The sequence below is a fragment of the Sciurus vulgaris genome, assembly GCF_902686455.1.
Source record: "Sciurus vulgaris genome assembly, chromosome: 5".
Taxonomy (NCBI): domain Eukaryota; kingdom Metazoa; phylum Chordata; class Mammalia; order Rodentia; family Sciuridae; genus Sciurus; species Sciurus vulgaris.
In genome coordinates this window covers 78,741,653-78,763,286 of record NC_136465.1, presented here as the reverse complement: position 1 = coordinate 78,763,286, position 21,634 = coordinate 78,741,653, and the positions used below count along the sequence as shown (strand labels likewise).

Genomic DNA, 21,634 nt, shown 5'->3' with positions numbered 1-21,634 from the left:
TTTCAAAACAAAAAAACTGTAGAGAACTGAAGTACTTTGATCTCTAAATACCCCATACTGCATTGCACCCAAGTTCGTTTCTTTGGTACGCTATCCGTGCTGAACAAATTGGTCATCTATTCAAGTTACTTATGATCAGTATGTCTTTCAAAGACTTTACCGATTCCCTCCTCCTGCGATCTTTATTTTCTTTTATTTCTTACATGTTTTTCATTGTTGCAGCAGTAGTCAATACCCAACGCTTAGCAAAGAGTTGGGGCGCTGACAATCTTTTGCACCACCGAGGACAGCTGCTATGGGCTGGGACGCGAGGTGGCGCTGTTGTGCTTTACGGTGACTCGGGTTTCACCTGGGCTGGAGTCTCCATTGCACCTGCCCATCTAACACTCGCTAGAGTAGGAAATGAGAAGGTAACTCGGCAGCAAGTCCAGCTTTTACAGTTTCACCAGAGGTTTCCTGCTGGTTGGTGTGTGGTGAGTGTCGGAAACCTCAGCGCCCTCAGACTTCCCTTTGTGGGGAGCCCGCCCAAACTCCATCCTTTGCTGACAGCCACGCCCCACAGTGGGAAGGAGAAACTGGAAAGCATTTCCTTGAGGCTGGCACACCTTGCTCTGCCCAAACCGGTCATTGTTCACCCCCATGACTGGGCCAGTTCCATCTGAAACCGGAGTGACCGGAGGAGGGACACGGTAGCGAACGGGGTGTTTGGGGTTTGCGGGAGGAAGAGGGACACAATGTTGCAGTAGGGGTGGACTGAAGTTGGGAAAGAAACAAGGGGAGGAAGCTGCAGTGGAATGGCCGTGATCGGCTGTTCGTGTTTTATGGGAACAAACGATAATCATCAGCTGAATTAACCTGTATTTCTTCAGAACAAGCATCTTTTGGCTTTTGGCTTCTGTGTTTTTATAAGACTAAACCTGTGTCAGCACTTTTTGTGAAGCGAGCAGCAGGAAATAAACCCTGGGACATGGGGCCTCTCTCTCTTCCTAGTCAGGAGGGAGGTGGAAGGAATGAGGGTACAGAAATTCCTTGTCCAAGGACTGCAGAGTTGTTCAGATGAGTGCCTAGGCTTCAGCGTCCTCCTCTCTACTGGAATGACCTCACAGGGTAGCGGTGATATTTAAATGAGATAATATCTGTAACCATGTTTATAAAGTGTACAGTGTGATCTGCTGTTCTCGTTAACCAAATCTGTTTGCTTCTTAATCTGTCTTTTCCCTCTTTCTCCTCTTCCCCTACTGGTCCCTCAACCTCTTTCCCATTTTGTCTCCTTTGTTTCTGGTTCATTTGTGTGGTTTTTACTTCCTTCTCTAACGAATCCTCTCCCCATCTGAGTTTTTCATAGATTTGAGACCTTAGTGAGAGCCACCTGTAGCTGTGGAAATAAAGCAGTTTGGCTCTCATAATGTGTAGCCCACAAACTGATAAGCAGGGGCGAGCACAGTTTTGTGCTGACTACCTGGTTTGTCGGAGTCCCTACACCAGAATCTCCACTCACAGCCAGTGAGGGATCATCTGTTTCAGGGAGGCATCCTGAAGAGTTTGTTTCATTGCACTTTTTCTTCAGCACCTCAATTACTGTATGAGTTTGTTAGGATTGCTGCAGCAAAGGACTACAAAACTGGGTGGTTTGAACAACTGTAATTAATGTTTCAAGTTTTGGAAGCTAGAAGTTCAAAATTAAGGTAGTGGCAGGATTAGTTCCTTCTGAGGAACATGCAGGAAGGATTTATTCTAGGCCTCTTTCTTTGGTTTGTAGAATTGGTCTCCATGTTCTGTGTTCTCCCACTGTATTTATCTGTCTCTGAATTTACCCATTTTGTACGAACATCTGTAATATGGGATTAGAGTCCACCCTACCTACCTCAGTTTATCTTGATTATCTTTTTAAAGACCCTATGTTCACATAAGGTCATATTTTGGGGTCCTGGGTGTTAGAACTTCAATACAGGAATGGGGGGGGGGGCACAATTCAACCCATAACAGGGACTAGGTCTTTAAGATGCACATGTTCAAAGGTAGTTAGGCTATTTTCATTGTCTGCTGTGGACGTTTGCCCCACTCCCCCAGCCGCTCACTACTGGTGCTGACAAGCGTATTTATCTGTCTCTGAATTTACCCATTTTGTACGGAGGCCAGAGGTCAGACAGGTAGGCAGGTCAGTGTTTCTTCTGGAGGCTCCAGGGGAGAACCAGCTTCCTGGCCTCACTGGTGCCCAGAGGCTTCTGGCATTTCTTGGCTCCTACTCCCTTCCTCCATCTTCGAAGCCAGGAATGGCCTGCTGACTTCCACATCCCTTCACACTGACCCTTTTTCCTTCCTCTTGTACTTGTAGAGGTCCTTGTAATTACTTTGGTAATCACTGGGTTATCCAAGATAACCTCATATGTTAAGGTTAATCTATTAAATTTCATCTACAACTTCAATATTCCATTGTTAAGTCTATTAAAAACAAATGATTTCCCAGGGGGTAGGAGGAAGGGCAGGAGAGGAGAGTAATGGGAAATGATATTGGTCAAATTATATTGTTATACTGTGTGCATGTATGAATATGTAACAACAAATCCCATCTTTATATACAGCTATAATGCACCAATAAAAAAATGCAGAGAGAGAGAGAGAGAGAGAGAGAGAGAGAGAGAGAGAGAGAGAGAGAATAAAACAACTAATGCTTTCATAGGTTCCAGAAATGAAGACATAGACATCTTGAGAGTGGCATTATTCTGCCTGCTGCACCTGTCCTGTCTCTGAAGGGTTGTCCTTTATGGAGTTTTACTCTGGGGGATATGTTACCTACTGCTGTGCTGCTCCCTTTTATGTAGAAAAATAGCATTCAGTCTAAAGACAGACTGAAAAATATGTCTTTATCAGGCAGAAGCAGGGTACCCTAATACTTTCTGGGTAACACATTAAAAGCCTCTCTTTTCTATATTTGTCACTGCAGTTTTATTCTTTCTGCCCAGTTAATTTCTATAGATTATTTTTCTATAAAACTTCTTTCAGATCCAGTGCTACTTTTGTTTTTCAGATTGTCATTCTGTTTATTTGCTTCAAAGTTACAGCACTTAAACATTTTATTGCTGAAGGGAATGATGCATAATACCTTTATAAAGTCATACAAGAAATCAACTTAATAAATTATATGCTTTTGTAAGTGAATTTAGTTTTTTATTCAACAGGCATATGAATTCTGATATGTGCCAGAAACTATTTTAGGTGCTGGGAAGATGGTAATGAAAAAAATAGGCAAAGCCCCTAAACTCTTCTCACAGAAGTTTTTTTTTTTTTTTTTTTCCCTAACTTTAACACTTCATTTTTATCCTCCCCAGCAGCCTAGGTTTAGCTGGGCTGTTCCCCCTACATGTTTTCTGAATTTAGACATGGCCACTGCTCTGTGTCTACTTCTGGGCTGTGCTAATGGAGAACCTAAAGAAGATGACTAATAAAGGACCTAAAGAAAAAGTTACTAACCACTGGGCTAAGTCATAGTGGGGTTACAAAAACAAATAAAATACTGCCCCTGCTTTATATATAATCTATTTATTGTTAATTACTTTGCTGCTTGCTATATCAGTGATGCGAAACATAGTGGCTTAAATAAGGTAGATATGTATCTATTTCCTCTAGAGCAATTCCTAAGTGAGTGTGTCCAAATTGGTGAGAGTCTTCTTCCACCCCAAACTACAGAAAGTGGTTTCAAGTGGAGACTACTGTACTCATATTTCAATGGGCAGAATGGGTCATATGGTCACACCTCAAGGGACAGCTGTAATCATAGTCTTCTTGTGTGTTCAGAGTAAGAGGGAAATTGTTAGTGAATATATAGCCTTGTAAATGGTTAGTGAGTATATGGTGAATATATAGCATTGTATAATAATTCAAAAATTATTAAAAACTAAAAACAAAAAAAAAAGAAAAAATTACTATCTGGTAGGAAAGAAACAGATGATATAGGTAAATTTAGTATTAAGTATTAAACAAATAAATTGGGAATTAAATGTTCTATATTAGTAGATCATGTCCTGGAAAGTTTCCAGTTGGGAAAAAAAAAAAAAAAGAAAGTAAAAGTGAATGAATTTGCACAAAGGTAAAGTTGCTAATTACACAGACATCAGTGTTGAGTGGATAGAGTTCTGTCCTGAATTCAAGGGCCTGAAATCTGTTTTTAAGTTCTGGCACTATAGTTATGACCAGAGAATAGGGCATTTGACTCAGTGGTCTTTGGTTGTTTTATTATGTTTCCCTTTAGAAAATGCAAAATATCCAGGGATCCTTTCAGGTTTGAATAAAAGGAGTCTTATTATTTACAATGTAGAATTTCATAATAATGAGGAGATGAGTTAGAGTTTATAGGGGGACAGTCACCTCTGGATAAGGAAAGGAAAACAGAATGAGCAAGGGTTCTTATCCACTCCCTGGCTTGTGACCTCATTCCCTGAAGTAGCCTCATTACTCTCTGAGATCAAAGAACTCTTCTGCAGCTGTTTTCCCTCCTTAAAAAGCCAACTGTCTTGGGTTGTATGGAGTCTGGCTATATCATGATGTCAATGCCACTTTCTAAGGGGAAATCTTCAGGGAATAGAAAGAGTTCCAGGAACACACTCTCCCTAGCCACCATTAGTCTCCTTTGTATTCCAAATTCTGAGCATTGTTGTCCCTGAAACTTGATCTATTTCTCACTTGGCCACATCCCCAACCCTTTTTATTTTTTATTTTGAGACAAGATCTCACTAGATTGCTCACAGCCTTGAAAAGTTGCTGAGGCTGGCTTTGAACCTGTGATCCTCCTGCCTCAGCCTCCCAATCTTCCAGAGGTACAGGCGTTCACCACTGCACCTGGCTGTGATTGCATTTTTTAGATGTGTAATTTTAAACTCTTATGCCTAAAACTATAGGCTAAAAATGGAAGGAAATGTCCTTTAATTTTTCTCAGCCATGTTTGGTGGCCCCCCCCATCTCTATATATTTAAGGGTGGTTCTTCAAATTATCAGGCAATAGGATACATACAAATATGGTTCTATTTATAAAACTGGTCTAAATCCAAATTATTATATATATGTAATTCTAAGTTAAATTAGAATTCTAGTAAGAGCACTTTGTCTTCTTTCTGTTGCTATAATGGAATACCTGAGACTGGGTAATTTATACAAAAACATTTGTTTATAAAAACTCATGGTTCTGAAGGTTGTAAGTCCAAGATCAGATAGATGCATTTGGTGAGAACCTTGAGCTGTGGTAGGGTAAATTGGTATATGCAGAAGGTGAAAAGTGATGGGTAGCTTCTCTTTATAATAACCTGTGTTTGTGTTAGCTAATCTGGTCCTATGAGAAAGGCATTTCTCCCTTTAAAAGACTTAATCCCTTCTTAAAGTTCCTAACACCACTCAATACCATTACATTGGGAACCAAATTTTAATAGGTGTTTCAGAGGGGACAAATTATATTCAAACCATAGCAGACACATATTAGTAAATGCTAAAGGTTTAAGGGAAGAACTATTTTGGAGTGTATACAGGAAAATCACAATAAAACACATATAAACCAGGCATGGAGTCACTCACCTATAATCTCAGTGACCTGGGAGTCTGAGGCAAGAGAATTCCCAAGTTCACAGCTAGCCTGGGCAACTTAGTGAGACCTTGTCTCTCAAAATAAAAAATAAAAAGGGCTGGGGATGTAGTTCTGTGGTAGAGTGTTCTTGGGTCCAATCCCCAGTACAGAAAACAAGAACAACAACAACAACGAAAATGCATAATATTCACATTCGAAATCAAGTACTTTTCTGTGAAAGCTTTGAAATTCTTAGCTTTAGCTGTGTACTCAGATCTTGAATGATTTACCCAGACGTACTGTGTTGTGGGGTAAATGTAGGGTGTTATATTGAATAAGTGCAGAAGGCGGCATTGTTATATTCATATTATCCTACTAACTTAATTGAAAATCATTTGCCAGGGATGACAATTTGGGGTTTAGAGAAGATAATCTCAAGCACTTTTCTTTTTTTCAGACAATCATAAGCTATCAGCATCCGTTGTGTATCAAAGCTGCCCCCTAGTTTATATCAGCAAAATGGGCTTAGGATCCATTTTTCCAAAGTCCCTCTTAAGTCACATTGGGCTGGCTCAGTCCAGACAGGGAAAGCTCCCAGTTGACCTTCACCTAAATGCTCTCTGAGTCCTCTTCAGCCTGGGCCCAAATTTAGTGCCGCCTCCGGCTAAAGCAACAGGAAAACATTTGTTTGAGTAGATGTGGTATGCTTGGCTTGTCATTCCTTTAGGAATGGGGCCAAGGGAATGCTGAAATTCTGTTTTGATTATCCCATTTTTATCAGATTCACAGTCAGATTCCACAAATCCAGTCAGTCTGGTCTGAGGTCAAATGGCTGCCCTGCCTCCGCCCTTGCATCTTGCCCCACAAGTCTCAATGGGCTTGGGGCTGATACCTTGGTATGAGTTAAAATGAGTCACAGTAAATGAAGAAAGGAACAGAGTATTCATCAGAGTATTCTTAAAGATCCAGCAATGAAAACACAACCAGGATATAAATTTGATATGTGGGACAGGAGTTTGCAGAGGATAGTTCAGACACATGCACATCCCAAAGTTCCAGTAGGCAGAAGACTGTAAAAGTACATGCACAGGATGAACTACAAGAACCAGGATCTTCCTCCTCATTCTCATCCCTACAAAATTTGCCTGAATATACAAAAGACTAAATATCTAGTTGGCCTTGTGAATAGCGGGAAATCGCAGCAGAAATAGCACCATACGGAGAATGAGAACATAGAATGCTAGTCTCAGCTTAAGTGCTCATCAACTGTCTGATGGAATGAACGCTGTGTGCCTCAGTGCCCTCATTAGTAGTTGGAAGTTAGGTTTCTTGGTTTGGTTTGAAAGGGATTTTTTTTTGTGTGTGTGTGTGTGGTTATTTGTTTGTTTGTTCGTTTGTTTTCAGTACTGGGGGTTAAACCCAGGGACCCTCTACTGTAACAGGGGTTCACTTGATGCTACGACTATATCCCTTGTGGCTTGGCTTTGAAACTTACATTTTTTTTCCCCAAACTTCTCCTCCCTGACCTTCTTCTCCCTGACCTTTTCCTCCCTGATCTTCTCCTTCCTGATCTTCTTTCCCCTAAACTTTCCCCTGATATTCTCTGATCTTCTTTTTTCTAACTTTTTCCTCCCTGATCTTCTTTTCCCCAATCTTCTCCTTCCTTATCTCTCCTCTGTAATCTCATTTTCTCTGAATTACCTCTATAAAAGCCCCCTGTTCCTGCTGATGAGCAGAATCACAGTCTTTGGGACAGGAGTCCTCTGGGTTTCTCCTTTGCTAGCAAAGCAATAAACCTTTTTCCTTTTTCTCAAAATTGTGTCCTTGTTATTGGATTGGCACTGGAGACAAGGACTGAGCTTTTGGTAACACTACCATTGGGCTAGACCCCCAGCCCCTTTTATTTATTATTTTGAAACAGTGTCTCACTAAGTTGCTCAGGCTGGTCTTCAACTTGCAATCCTCCTGCCTCAGCCTCCCACATTGCTGGGGTTACAGGCATGTGCCTCCATGCCCAGCTCCAAAGGGTTCTAATTGTTGCACATATTTAGAATTATGTGGCATTTTTGAAACATGTGCTGCCTTTCATAATGTGAAATCTTCTTTTACAAGAAATATTAAGAAATGGATAGCAAGGTTACTGTTTTTTTTTCTTGTTTGTTTCTTTGAAGGAGGTGTGACTATAGGGTGTAGAGTATATGAGGTGGTTGTTACATTTGCAGTGTATAAATGGAATGGCTTTCCCACTCTGAGAGTTGAGCTTAATGTGTGTGCATCACTTCTTGAAGCCCAAGCAGCTCCCATGACCCCAAGTGACCTTGACTTCATTGTTTATCTTTTCCTTACCCATGCTTCATACTTAAGGATGGTCTAACGCTAGGTTCGTGATCAGGGAGTCTCACATCTCCTGATGAGATCTCTGATTTATTTTCTGTCTTCAGGCAAATCACCTTTTCACTTAAACTTTAGTTTCCACAGGCAATATGAGGTTGACTAAACAGTCATGTGTTATTCTGAATGATTTTCTACTACAAAAGTGAAGATAATTTTGAAGAATATTCCAATTTTGTAGGATTGGGAGGAAGAAATAGAGATAAATCAATTGTGATTTGTAATTGTCTACACATTCCCTCCTTTATCAACACACTCATCACACTCATCTTTTTGCTTGGACCAATGTTAAAATGAATTATTTTAAATACACTGAGTTAATAATGACTAGAAAATAGAGTAGGCTAACTTAAAAATGAAAGTAGGCACTTAGGTTATCTACTTATAGGTAGGCAACATATTTGATAGTATCAGCAAGGCCATAACTGTTGACAGGTTATGGGTTTATAGGTATTTAGATAGTGTGCTAGGCAAATCATTCCCCCAAATAAATTCTTTGAACCCTGGGATAGAATTCTCTGTGCTAGATTTGGTGTACTTTCATACATGAGGTAGAGGTTTAGCAGCAATATTGGGACAACATCTTTATGAGCTTTTATTTAAACTTAAACATACTTTGGGTGCCTCAGAAACACTGGTCTCTGCAGGGGAATAGATAAATAGAGGTATTCTTATTGTGGAAGTTATGGATGTGGATATTTTGGACACCCTGGTCTCACCAATTCATGGCAACCAGAGAAATTTAGATCATCTTAGGACTGTCAGAGAAAATGAACTGGGTTCTGATACCAAGAGAGCTATAGAATATGGTGCCTTAGACTCCATCTATTTATGCATTAAGAGAAAGATCACTCACGCCCTAATATTACATGATACTTGACATAGATAGCATTTTTGGCCAGTTTCTAGGAGGTAGTTATTGCCCCAATTATTCTGGGACTGATTAATTGAGAATAGAACATTCTGTTGTCTCATCAAATCACACACAAATTCTGGCTTAACCTTTTGAGTCTATGGAACCATCAGTGTTATCATCAACCACAACTACATGAGACCTGAACACTGGAAACTAAAACAGTTCCTTGAAAGAAACTAAAGAAACTTAAAAAGGAATACATCCTGTGTTGTTAGGTAAGGAAGACTTAATATTGTTAAGATGGCAGTACTCCTCAGATTTATCTACATACATAGCATAATTTTTTCAAAACTCCAGTTGTTTTTTTATTTTTGTTTTTGTTTGTTTTTTCAGAAATGGTCAAGCTGGTTCTAAAATTCATATGGACTCAGAATAGCCCAAACAATTTTGAAAAAGAGAACAAAGTAGAGGGCTTAAACTGAATGATTTAAAAACTTAATATAAAGCTACAGTAAGCAAGACTGTAGCTCAATAGAAGAGAAGCAGGAGGCTGAAGTAAACTCTGACATTTATGACCGATTGTTTTGGTGCCAAAAGCAACTCATTAGGGAAAGAAGAATCTTTTAACAAATTGTGCTGGACATCTAAATGCAAAAAAGTGAATATGACCTCTTCCTCATACTCTATGCAAAAATTAATACAAAATGGAGCAAAGACTTGAATGTAACAACTGAAATTACAAAGTTCTTAGAAGAAAACAGGTATGAATCTTCATGATATTGATGTTTTAGATATGACATCAAAAGCACAAGCAACCCAAGACAAAATTGTCAAAATTTTGAAGGATATTATCAAAAAAAGTTAAAAGACCAAATGAATAATAGAATAAAATATTGCAAATAATATGTCTAGCTGAGCACAGTGACTTGGGAGGCTGAGGAAGGAGGATCACAAGCTCAAAGCCAGTCTCAGCAATTTAGCGAGGTCCTAAGCAAATTAGCAAAACTCTGTCTTAAAATAAAAAAATAAAAAGGTCTGGGGAAGTGGCTCAATAGTAAAGCACCCCTGGGTTCTATCCCCAGTATCAAAAAACAAACAAACAACAAACAGAAAAATCAAATAATATGTCTAATAAGGCTAGAGGACATAGAGTATGTAAAGGCCACTTACAATTCAACAATAAAAATCTTAGCCAGATTAAAAAATGAGCAAATGATTTGAAAGGACATTACTCCAAAGAAGATATACAAATCACTAATGAACACATGAAATGATGCTCAGCATTATTAATCATCAGGGACATGCAAATCAACAAATCAGAACCACATGGGATACCATTTTACACTAGCTATTGGGGCTATTAAAAAAAAAAAAAGACAGAATATAATAAGTGTGTTGAGGGTGTGGAGAAACTAGACCCATTATGAATTGCTGTTAGGAATGTGAAATGATGCAGTCACTTTGGAAAATAACTGGTAGTTCCTCAAATTTAAACATAGAGTTATCACATCAGTAATTCCACTCCTATGTGGAATTATAATTCCAAACAGAAATGAGAACTTACATTCATATAAAACTTGTATGTGAATGTTCATAGCAATGCTGCTCATAGTGGTGAAAAGTGAAAACTATTCATGTATCAACTGATAAATGGAAAAACAAAATCGATGTATTCACACAATGCAATATTATTCAGCCTCAGAAAGAAAGAAAAGAAGTTTTAGCTGGGCATGGTGGTGCACATCAGTAATCCCAGCTACTGGGGAGACTGAGGCTGAAGGATTGCAAGTTTGAGGCTAGCCTCAGCAACTTAACAAGACCCTAAGCAACTTAGAGAGATCCTGCCTCAAAATAAATAAATAAATAGACAAACAAACAAATAAATAAGTAGGTTGGGGGATGATGCTGCATGCTAAAACACCCCTGGGTTCAATCCCAGTATAAAAAAAAAAGAGAGAGAGAGAAAAGAAAAGAAACAGCAATAGGGAGTGATTGCTACTTGGTGGTAGGAATTTCTTTTTTGGGTGATGAAAAGATTCTAAAATGAGATAGTAGCGATTGTTGCATACTTTTGTGAATATAATAAAGACTATTACATTGTATACTTTAAAATGGTGACTTTTGTGGTATGTGAATTATATCTCAATTTAATAAACAAAGGCATATTAAATGTTATTCTAATTTTACCAAAATAGAAAGAAAGAAAGAAATGGAAGTGATTTTGAGGATCTACTAGATAGTTCAAAATAATACAAATTTTATGTATATGGACTCTAGGGCCAAATGACCTGGTTTAGAATCCCATCTTCACTGATTAAAAATGGTGTTATCTGAAGCAAAGTATTTAACATACAGTTTCTTCATTTGTGAGAATTAAATGACATCATAAGTTAAGTGCTTAAAACAATCTGACCTGTGGTTAGCACTATATAAATGATTCCATTATAACCACATGCAAAATACTGTACTTGGCTACAGTAGGAAGCAAAAACAGTATCAAGAAAACTTGGACTGAACACAAATGTCAGTTAAGGATGAGCAGAGCAGGTTAGAGTCCAAAGCAGATTGCTTCCCTTGATTGTCTGAATCTTCTCCATGCTAATAAATGGAAAGAGCCTGGGTTTAGTGGAACAAGAGAGAGGTGACCTGGGAAGGTTACAATACCTAAATTTAGCCTTCTTGCCTGGGTCCTGGAGAAAGGTCCAAAAACATGTTAGGTGAGTCATATACAGGCAATGCCAGGTGTGGTGAATAGCACTTAATGAATCCTTGTTATTCAATGTAAATACACATTATGCAAAAACTTTTGATGGGTTTTCTGTGGAATTTAGGCAGTTTTCTTGTTGCTCTCTGTATTCTTGTAGTGATATGAAGTTGTCTTTTTTATTGAGATGTTGGTTAGTCTTTCATTCCAAAAGGTAAGGTTGAATTCATCTTTTTTGCGGGGGGTTATTTATTTATTTTTCTCTTTCCACATTTTTTATTGGGGCATTACAGTTGTACATAATGATGGGATTTGTTGTTACATATTTGTACATATACACAATATAAGAATATGATTTGGCCAATATCACTGCCCAGCACTTTTCCCCTCCATCTCTGCCTCCCACCCACCAGATCCCTTTCCTCTACTGATCATCCTATGCTTTTCATGAGATCCTGTCCCCTTACTTTTTCTTTTTCCTCTCTAGCTTCCATGTATGAGAGAAAACATATGACCCCCAACCTTCTGAGTTTGACTTACTTCTCTTAACATAATGGTATAAAGTTCCACCCACTTTATTGCAAATGACATAATTTCATTTTTTAATCACTGAATAAAACTCCATTGTGTGTTTATGTCTATATCTATTTATATATATCTATACATATACATATATATATATATAGATAGATATATATATCACATTTTCTTTATCCATTCCTCCACTGACAGACACCTAGGCCGGTTCCATAGTTTGACCATTGTGAATTGTGCTGCTGTGGGTATGCATGTATCACTGTAGTATGATGACTTTCATTGTTTAAGATAAATACCAACTAGTGGTATAGCTAATCTTTTGAGGAACCTCCATACTTATTTCCATAGGGTTTGTACTAATTTACAATACCACCAACAGTGTAGAAGTTTATTTTTTTCACATCCTTTCCTGCATTTATTATTTGTATTCTTGATGATTGTCATTCTGACCGGTGTGAGATGAAATCCCAGTGTAGTTTTTATTTGCATTTCCCTAATTGCTAATGATGTTGAATAACTTTTCTGAACTCATTATATATTCTCGATATTAATCCTCTGTCAGAAGAGTAGCTAGCAAAGATTTTATTCCATTCTATAGATTATCTCTTCATATTCCTAATTGTTTTCTTTGCTGTACAGAATCTTTTTAATTTGATGCCATCCCAATTATTAATTCTTGGCATTATTTCCTGAGCTTTAGAGATTCCTTTGTGTTTTTACCTGTGCCTATAAGCTGGAATATTGACCCTATGTTTTCTTCTCGAAATTGCGTAATTTCTGGTCTGAATTCTAGGTCTTTGATATACTTTGAGTTGACTTTATTATTATTTTTTTTGATACCAAGGATTGAACCCAGGGATACTTAACCACTAAACTGCAACCGCAAACCTTTTTCATATTTTATTTAGAGAGGGTCTTGCTGAGTTCCTTAGTGCTTTGCTAAGTTGTTGAGGCTGGCCTTGAACTCACGATCCTCCTGTCTCAGCCTCTTGAGCTGCTGTTGAGTTGATTTTTGTGCAGTGTGAGAGATAAGAATCTAGAGTCATTTTATAAATGGAAAACCAGTTTTTCCAGCACCATTTTTTAAAAGACTATCCTTTCTCCAACATATTTTTTTAGCACCTTTATCAAGGATCAGATGACTGTGTCTGTGTGGGTTTTTCTCTGTGTCTTCTATTCTGTACCATTGGTCTATATGATTGTATTATACTATTACCATACAGTTTTTGTTCCGGTAGCTCTGTTAGTATAATTTGAAGTCAGGTATTGTGATACCTTCAGCATTACTTTTTGGGTTTATAATTACTTTGATTATTCTGGGTCTTTTATTCTTCCAAATGAATTTTAAGACTGCTTTTTCTAGTTGTGTGAAGAATGCCATTGGTATTTTTATGGGGATTGCCTTGAATCTATATTTTTCTTTTGGTAGTATGGCCTCTTTAGCAATATTAATTAAATCTATTCATGAACAGGGACATCTTTCCATCTTCTTGTGTCTTCTTTAAGTTATTTCTTCAGTGTTCTCTATTTTTCATTGTAAAGTTCTTTCACCCCTTTGGTTAGATTTATTCGTAGATACCTTATTTTTTGAGGCTATTGTGAATGGGATTGTTTTCCTGATTTCTTTGTCAGTATATTTATCATTTATATACAGGAAAGCTATTGATTTTCGCATGTTTCTTTCTGTTTTCTTGGGTACTTCCATGAAATATCAATAAATAATGATAATGTCTTCAATTTTCATTTCTTTTTATATTTTTCATAAGGCATTACACACAACCCTCTGACAAAGGTATTGTCTTGGTTAAGGCCACACAGGATGCCATGGACTTAGGGCCATTGTTGAAGCTTCATGACTTCTTTGTCTATTTCAGGAGAGGAAGTCTTCTCTTTCATATTACATCTTTCCTAGAACTTTCTATTGAGAAATAATTTTGATGAGGAAAACATCACGAATTATAGGGCAGAAGACAGTTGAAGCCAAAGGGAAAGTTAATGCCAGGGCCTTGTCATACTGGAGACCACACAGTTACAAATATAGCATTATTTAAAGTTCATTTGCACTCAGATCTTTTCCAAAGTGCATCTTACATCACCTTTATTTAGATGCATTCATCTTTATCTTCCTAAAAATTATAAGTGATAATATAAAAGAGGAGAAAAAGTGTGGTCGACAAATAGTGATGAGTATAGTGGTTTGACATCCTCTAAAACCCAAAGCTTTGACTATTTAATAGAACCACAAATCACATACTGCAGAAAAACTTTAACTTCTGAAAGTGAAGTTCTTCAGAAAAGATAGGCATGGTATATGCATATGTGGAGGGGCAGGAATAGGGAAAGGAAGAAGATAATTCTACCTTGGATTTCTGAAATACTTTTGTTCTAAAACTTTAAAGTACTTTCATGTTTTCCCTCATTTATGTAGTCAGAATGCCCTGGATTATGTTCTGCAGGATTATGATTTATTATTTTATAGATTAGAAATAAAAATCCAGAAGAGAGGAAGTTTGCCCAAAATTACATAGAAAAATGAAAGGGAAGGCATGAGAGAGGGGGTGACAGGGAGAGGGAAAGAGAATACACTAAAGTGATGGTTGCCAATATAAAATCTTATTCATTAAATTAGATTCTCATGCATTTTCTCTTCATTAATTAAGAAAGGATAACTAGGGTTTAAAGCAGCATTCCCAAATTTGGTTGCACATTGAAATTACATTGAGGGCTTTAAATAAATGTTACTAAAATAAATAAATAAATGTTACTATTTGGTTCTCAGTCCCAGAAAATTTGACTCTGATTTAATTTATTTGAGATATATCCTAGACAATGGAATTAAAAAACAAAAACAACAACTTCTCAAGCCAGGTGTGATGGTATATGCTTGTAATCCCAGTGACTCCAGCAACTGAGGTAGGAGGATCACAAGTTCATGGCCAGCCTCAGCAATTTAGCAAGACCCTGTTTTGGGCGGGATGGGGAAAGGGTTGGGGATATAGCTTAGTGGTAGAGAACCGCTAGATCTAATCCCAGTACAAGAACAACAAGCAAACAAAAACTCCTCAAGCAGAACCACTGGTTTAAGTTTTGGAGGTTAGTGTCTAGAAAAAGAAACCTAAAATCTACTTATTGACTTTAAATCACAGAACCATAGAATTTTTCAAATTCAAAACCTATGAAGCCATTTACAGAAATGAACATGACAGGTAAAAACTTAAGATTAAAAAAGCAGATGCTTAGTCCAAGGAGGGTGAAAAAATTGTACTAGAAGCTTAGTTAAGATTTATTGCAAGAATATATTAAACATCAGGAAATAGTTTTCTTAATACCTGTGTCAAACATGGAAATATGAGTATTCTAGTTGTGATATCATGTTATTATTGATATTGCAGAGAATGAGGGTCTTACCCAAAGGAGAGGTCATTTTAAGATATATGACTTGAGGAATAGTAGTAATGATAATATTAATTATTTACAAAATTATTTTTTATTTTTTATTAAAATTTTTAAATTTTGACAGACTGCATTTTGATTCATTGTACACAAATGGGGTACAACTTTTCATTTCTATGGTTGTACACAATGTAGATTCACACCATTCATGTAATCATAAATATACATAGAGTAATACTGTCTGTTTCATTCTCCTCTTTTTCTGTTCCTCACCCCTTCCCACCCCTATTTCCTCTACAGCATCCAAAGTTCCTTCATTCTTCTCTTCCCTGGCCATTCCTCCTGGCTATATATCATCATCAACTTATCAGAGAAAACATTCAGCTTTTGGTTTTCTGGGCTTGGCTATTTCACTTAGCATGATATTTTCTAGCTTCCATCCATTTACCAGCAAATGAGATAATTTTATTTTCTTTATGGCTGAGTAATATTCCATTGTATATATATACCACAGTTTCTTTATACATTCATCAATTGAAGGGCATCTAGGTTGGTTCCACAATCTAGCTATTGTGAATTGAGCTGCTATGCACATTGATGTGGATGCATCACTGTAGTATAAGTCCTTTGGGTATAATCTGAGAAGTGGGGTAGCTGGGTCAAATGGTGGGTCCATTCCAAGTTTTCTGAGGAATTTCCATGCCAATTGCCAGAGTGGCTGCACCAATTTGCAGCTACACCAGCAAGATATGAGTGTGCCTTTTCCCTCACATCCACACCAACACTTATTATTGTCTGCTTTTTTTTTTTATAATAGCCATTCTAATTGGAGTTAGCTGAAATCTTAGGGTGGTTTTAATTTGCATTTCTCTAATTACTAGTGATGATGTGCACTTTTTCATGTATTTGTTGATCACCTGTATATCTTCTTCTGTGAAATGTCTGCCCAGTTCCTTTGCCCATTTATTGATTGGGTTCTTTGTATTTTTGGTATAAAGTTTTTTAAGTTCTTTATAAACTTTGGAGATTAGTGCTCTGTCTGAAGAGTGTGTGGAAAAGATTTTCTCCCACTCTGTAGACTCTCTTTTCACATTATTGATTTTTTCCTTTGCTAAGAAAAAGCTTTTTAGTTTGAATCTATCCCATTATTGATTCTTGCTATGGGAATTTTGTGCTATGGGAATCTTGTTAAGGAATTCTGGTCCTAAGTCAATGTGATGGAGATTTGGGCCTGCTTTTTCTTCTATTTGGTGAAGGGTCTCAGACCTAATTCCTAGAGCCTTGATCCATTTTGAGTTGAGTTTTGTATAGGGTGAGAGATATGGGTTTAATTTCATCTTACTGAATATGAATTTCCAGTTTTGCCAGCACCATTTGTTGAAGAGACTATCTTTTCTCCATTGTAAGTTTTTGGCACCTTTGTCTAGTATTAGAAAACTGTAATTATGTGGGTATGTTTCCATGTCTTCTATCCCGTACCATTGGTCTACCTGTCTTATTTTGGTGCCAATACCATGCCATTTTTGTTACTATTGCTCTATAGTAGAGTTTAAGGTCTGGTATTGTGATACTTCCTGCATCAGGATTGGTTTGGCTATTCTGTGTCTTTTGTTCTTCCAGATGAATTTCATGATTGCTTTTTCTGTTTCTATGAGAAATGTCATTGGGATTTTAATTGGAATTGCGTTAAATCTGTATAGCACCTTTGGAAGTATGGCCATTTTGATAAGATTAATTCTGCCTATCCAAGAACACAGGAGATCTTTCCATTTTCTAAGGTCTTCTTCAATTTCTTTCTTTAATGTTCTGTAGTTTTCATTGTAGAGATTTTTCACCTCTTTGATTAGATTGATTCCCAAGTATTTTATTTTATTTTTTTGAGGCTATTGTGAACAGAGTTATTTTCCTAATTTCTCTTTCAGATGCTTCCTTGCTTACGAATAAAAGTGTTTTACATTTATACATGTTGATTTTATATCCTTCTATTTTGCTGAATTCATTTATGAGGTCTAGAAGTTTTCCAGTGGAGTTTTTTGGATTCTCAAAATAGAGAATCATGTCATCAGTAAATAGTGACAGTTTGAGTTCCTCTTTTCCTATTTGTATCTCTTTAATTTCTTTAGTCTGTCTAATTGCTCCGGCTAGTATTTCAAGGATGATGTTGAATAGAAGTGGTGAAAGAGGACATCCCTGTCTTGTTGCAGTTTTTAAAGGGTATGCTTTCAGTTTTTCTCCATTAAGAATGATGTTGGCCGTGGGCTTAGCATAAATAGCCTTTACAATGTTCAGGTATGTTCCTACTATCCCTATTTTTTCTAGTGTTTCAAGCTTGAAGCGGTGTTGTATTTTTGTCGAATGCGTTCTCTGCATCAATTAAAATAATCATATGATTCTTAACCTTAAGTCTATTGGTGTGATGAATTACATTTATTGATTTCTGGATATTGAATCAACCTTGCATTCCCAGGATGAACCCCACTTGATCATGGTGTACTGTCTTCTTAGTATGTTTTTGTATGCAATTTGACATAATTTTGTTAAGGATTCTTGCATCTATATTCATTAGAGATATTGGTCTAAAATTTTCTTTCCTCGATGTGTCTTTGTCTGGTTTGGGTATGAGGGTGATACTAACTTCATAGAATGAGTTTGGAAGGGTTCCCTCCTTTTCTATTTCCTGGAATACTTTGAAAAGTATTGAAATGATTTCTTCTTTGAAGGTCTTGTAGAACTCACCTTAGAATTCATCTGGTCCTGCGTTTTTCTTGGTTGGTAGACTTTTGATGGCTTCTTCTATTTCATTGCTTGAAATTGATCTGTTTAAATTGTGTATGTCCTCCTGGTTCAGTTTGGGAGGAGCATATGTCTCTAGAAATTTGTCGATGTCTGTGATATTTTCTATTTTGTTGGAGTTTAGATTTTCAAAGTAGCTTCTCGTTATGTATTTCAGTGGAGTTGGTCGTGATATTTCCTTTTTCATCATGAATTTTAGTAATTTGAGTTTTCACTCTCCTCTTTGTTAGTGTGGCTAAGGGTTTGTCTGTTTTGTTTACTTTTTCAAAGAACCAACTTTTTCTTTTGTCAATTTTTTCAATTGTTTTTTTTGTTTCAATTTTATTGGTTTTGGCTCTGATTTTAACTATTTCCTGTCGTCTACTACTTTTGGTGTTGATATGTTCTTTTTCTAGGGCTTTGAGTTGTAATGTTAGGTCATTTAGTTGTTGACTTTCTGTTCTTTTCTTGAATGTACTCCATGCAATGAATTTGCCTCTTAGTACTACTTTCATAGTATCCCAGAGATTTTGATATGTTGTATCGACATTCTCATTTACCTCTAAGAATTTTTTTTATCTCCTCTCTGATGTCTTCTGTTATCCATGCTTCATTCAATGGCATATTATTTACTCTCCAGGTGTTGGAGTAATTTCTCTTTTTTATTTTGTCATTGATATCTAATGTCATTCCATTATGATCTGATAGAACATTAGGTAGTATCTCTATTTTTTTTGCATTTTCTAAGGGTTGCTTTGTGGCATAACATATGGTCTATTTTCGAGAAGGTTCCATGTGCTGCTGAGAAGAAAGTGAAACCGCTTGTTGATGGATGGAATATTCTATATATGTCTGTTAAGTCTAAGTTATTGATTGTGTTATTGAGTCCTATAGTTTCTTTGTTTAGTTTTTGTTTGGAAGATCTATCCAGTGGTGACAGCAGTGTGTTAAAGTCACCCAGAATTATTGTGTTGTGGTCTATTCAATTCCTGGAATTGAGAAGGATTTGTTTGATGTACATGGATGTACCATTGTTTGGGGCATAAATACTTATGATCATCTTCCTGATTTATGGTTCCCTTAAGCAGTATGAAATGTTCTTCTCTATCTCTTCTGACAAACTTTGGCTTGAAGTCCACTTTATCTGAAATAAGGATAGAAACCCCTGCTTTTTTAATGAGTCCGCATGCATGGTGAGTTCTTTCCCATCCTTTCACCTTTAGTCTGTGAATGTCCTTATGTATGAGTCTCTTGAAGGCAGCATATTGTTAGGTCTTTCTTTTTAATCCAATCTGCCAGTCTATGTCTTTTGATTGATGAGTTTAGGCCATTAACATTCAGGGTTATTATGGATATATGATTTGTATTCCCAGTCATTTGGGCTTATTTTTGGTTTTTAACTTGACTTGGTTTTTCCTTTGGTTGGGTTTTCCTTTAAGGTAGTTCCTCCCTTTGATGACCTACATTGTTGTTTTTCATTTCCACCTCATGGAAAATTTTGCTGAGAATATTCTGTAGCACAAGCTTTCTGTTTGTAAATTCTTTTAACTTTTATTTATCATGGAAGGATTTTATTTCCTCTTCAAATCTGAATGTTAGTTTTGCTGGGTATAGAATTCTTGGTTGGCAACCATGTTCTTTCAGAGCGTGAAATATGTTGTTCCAGGCCCTTCTAGCTTTTAGGGTCTGGACTAAGAAATCTGCTGATATCCATATTGGTTCCCCTATATGTAATCTGATGCTTTTTTCCCACAGTCTTCAAAATCCTTTCTTTATTTTGTATGTTAGGCATTTTCATTATAATGTGCTTTCATGTGGATCTGTTGTGATTTTGTGCATTTGGTGTTCTGTAAGCCACCTTGTACTTGATTTTCCATTTCATTCTTCAGGTTTGGGAAATTTTCTGATATTATTTCATTGACTAGGTTGTTCATTCCTTTGGTTTGTATCTCTGTGCCTTCCTCAATCCTGATAACTCTTAAATTTGGTCTTTTCATGATGTCCCATAGTTCTTGGAGATTCTGTTCATGATTTCTTACCATCTTCTCTGTTTGGGCAACTTTATTTTCAAGATTAAATATTTTGTTTTTATTGTCTGATGTTCTGTCTTCCAAGTGGTCTAGTCTTTTGGTGATGCTTTCCATTGAGTTTTTTATTTGGTTTATTGTTTCCTTCATTTCAAGGATTTCCGTTTGGTTTTTTTTTTTTTTTTTAGTTTTTTCTTTTTTTTTTTTTTTTTTTTTTGAGAATCTCTATCTCTTTGTTGAAATGATCTTGTGCTTCCTGCATTTGCTCCTTCAGCTTATTGGTATTATCATTCATTGTCTGCATTTGCTCTCTTATCCTTTGCTTCATGAATCATCTTAATCATGTATAATCTGAAGTCCTTTTCTGACATTTCTTCTAACATACTGTCATTGGATTCTATTAATATAGAATCTAGATTTGTTTGGATCATTTTCTTCCCTTGTTTTTTCATGTTGTTCATGTATCTTCCCCTCTGGCAGTGCAGATCTGGAGTATTGCAGATTCTCCCCTATAGGCTTATAGTGGCCCTATAGGTTTCTTAAATCTTTTCTTTAAGGGGGATATCAATATTAGCAATGCCCAATTCAGACAGTATGCAATCCTAGACCAAATAACTCCTATGAGAACATTAACAACATTGTCATAATAAACAGGATGAGTTCAATTATTATCTTCAGTATAACAAACAGATTTGCAATAAGGTCTACAGTTTCTAATGGAGGACAAAGAGGATGCAGAGGGATGTAGGATGTGGCTCTTAATGGCAAAAGAAAAGAATATACAGAAATTCTAGATAATAGAAAGGGTGAGAGTATAATCAAAAGAAATTGGTTGTTAGCATGCAAAAAAGGGAGAAAGAGACTCTGAGGGAACAGGTAAACAAAAGGAAAAGAGAGCAAAAAAAGTAAAGAAATAAAAACTTAAATTTTTCAATAAGGAGAAGAAAAAAAATCTACACTATAACAGTAATATAGTATTCAAACCTCCCAGTCTTCAGTAGCCTGATGTATGAGAGGTACCTGACAATGAGCTTCAAGTCTCCAGCAGGCATCTCAGGATGAGATTTGCCCCACCTAAAGATGGGAGTTACAACTTCCAGGATTATCCAAGATGGCTGCTCTGGCTTCCAAATGTGTTGGTAAATGGGGAGCTGCAGCACAGAGTGTGGGCGTGGTTGAGTGGAGGTCCTGGAGGTGGGGTGTTGTCAGTCTGGTTTGGGGATCCTGGAGGCGGGGTGCAATTAGTTGGTCTGGGGGTCCCGGTGGTAGGGTGCAGTCTGTCGGTCTGGGATTCCTTGTGGCAGGGAGCATTCAGAAATGTGAGGGCTCCAGAGGCAGGGAGTGATCAGTTGGGCTGAGGGCTCCTGGAGATGGGACTCAGTCAGTCCGTCCAGGGGTCCTAT

At 37.0% G+C, this 21,634-nt stretch overlaps 1 protein-coding gene across 3 annotated transcripts in view; it reads left to right on the top strand.

Annotated features, from left to right (window-relative positions):
- The first annotated feature begins 321 nt into the window (after window positions 1–321).
- STYK1 (serine/threonine/tyrosine kinase 1) overlaps window positions 322–21,634 on the top strand; it is a 47,515-nt gene continuing 26,202 nt past the window's right edge. Inside the window, exon 1 of one of the 3 annotated variants that reach the window (XM_079143011.1) lies at window positions 322–473. The gene's annotated coding sequence lies outside the window, so the exon portion shown is untranslated. Of the gene's footprint in view, window positions 474–545; window positions 690–21,634 lie in introns of those variants that run through there. The other 2 variants (XM_079143009.1, XM_079143008.1) reach the window with 2 other exon arrangements.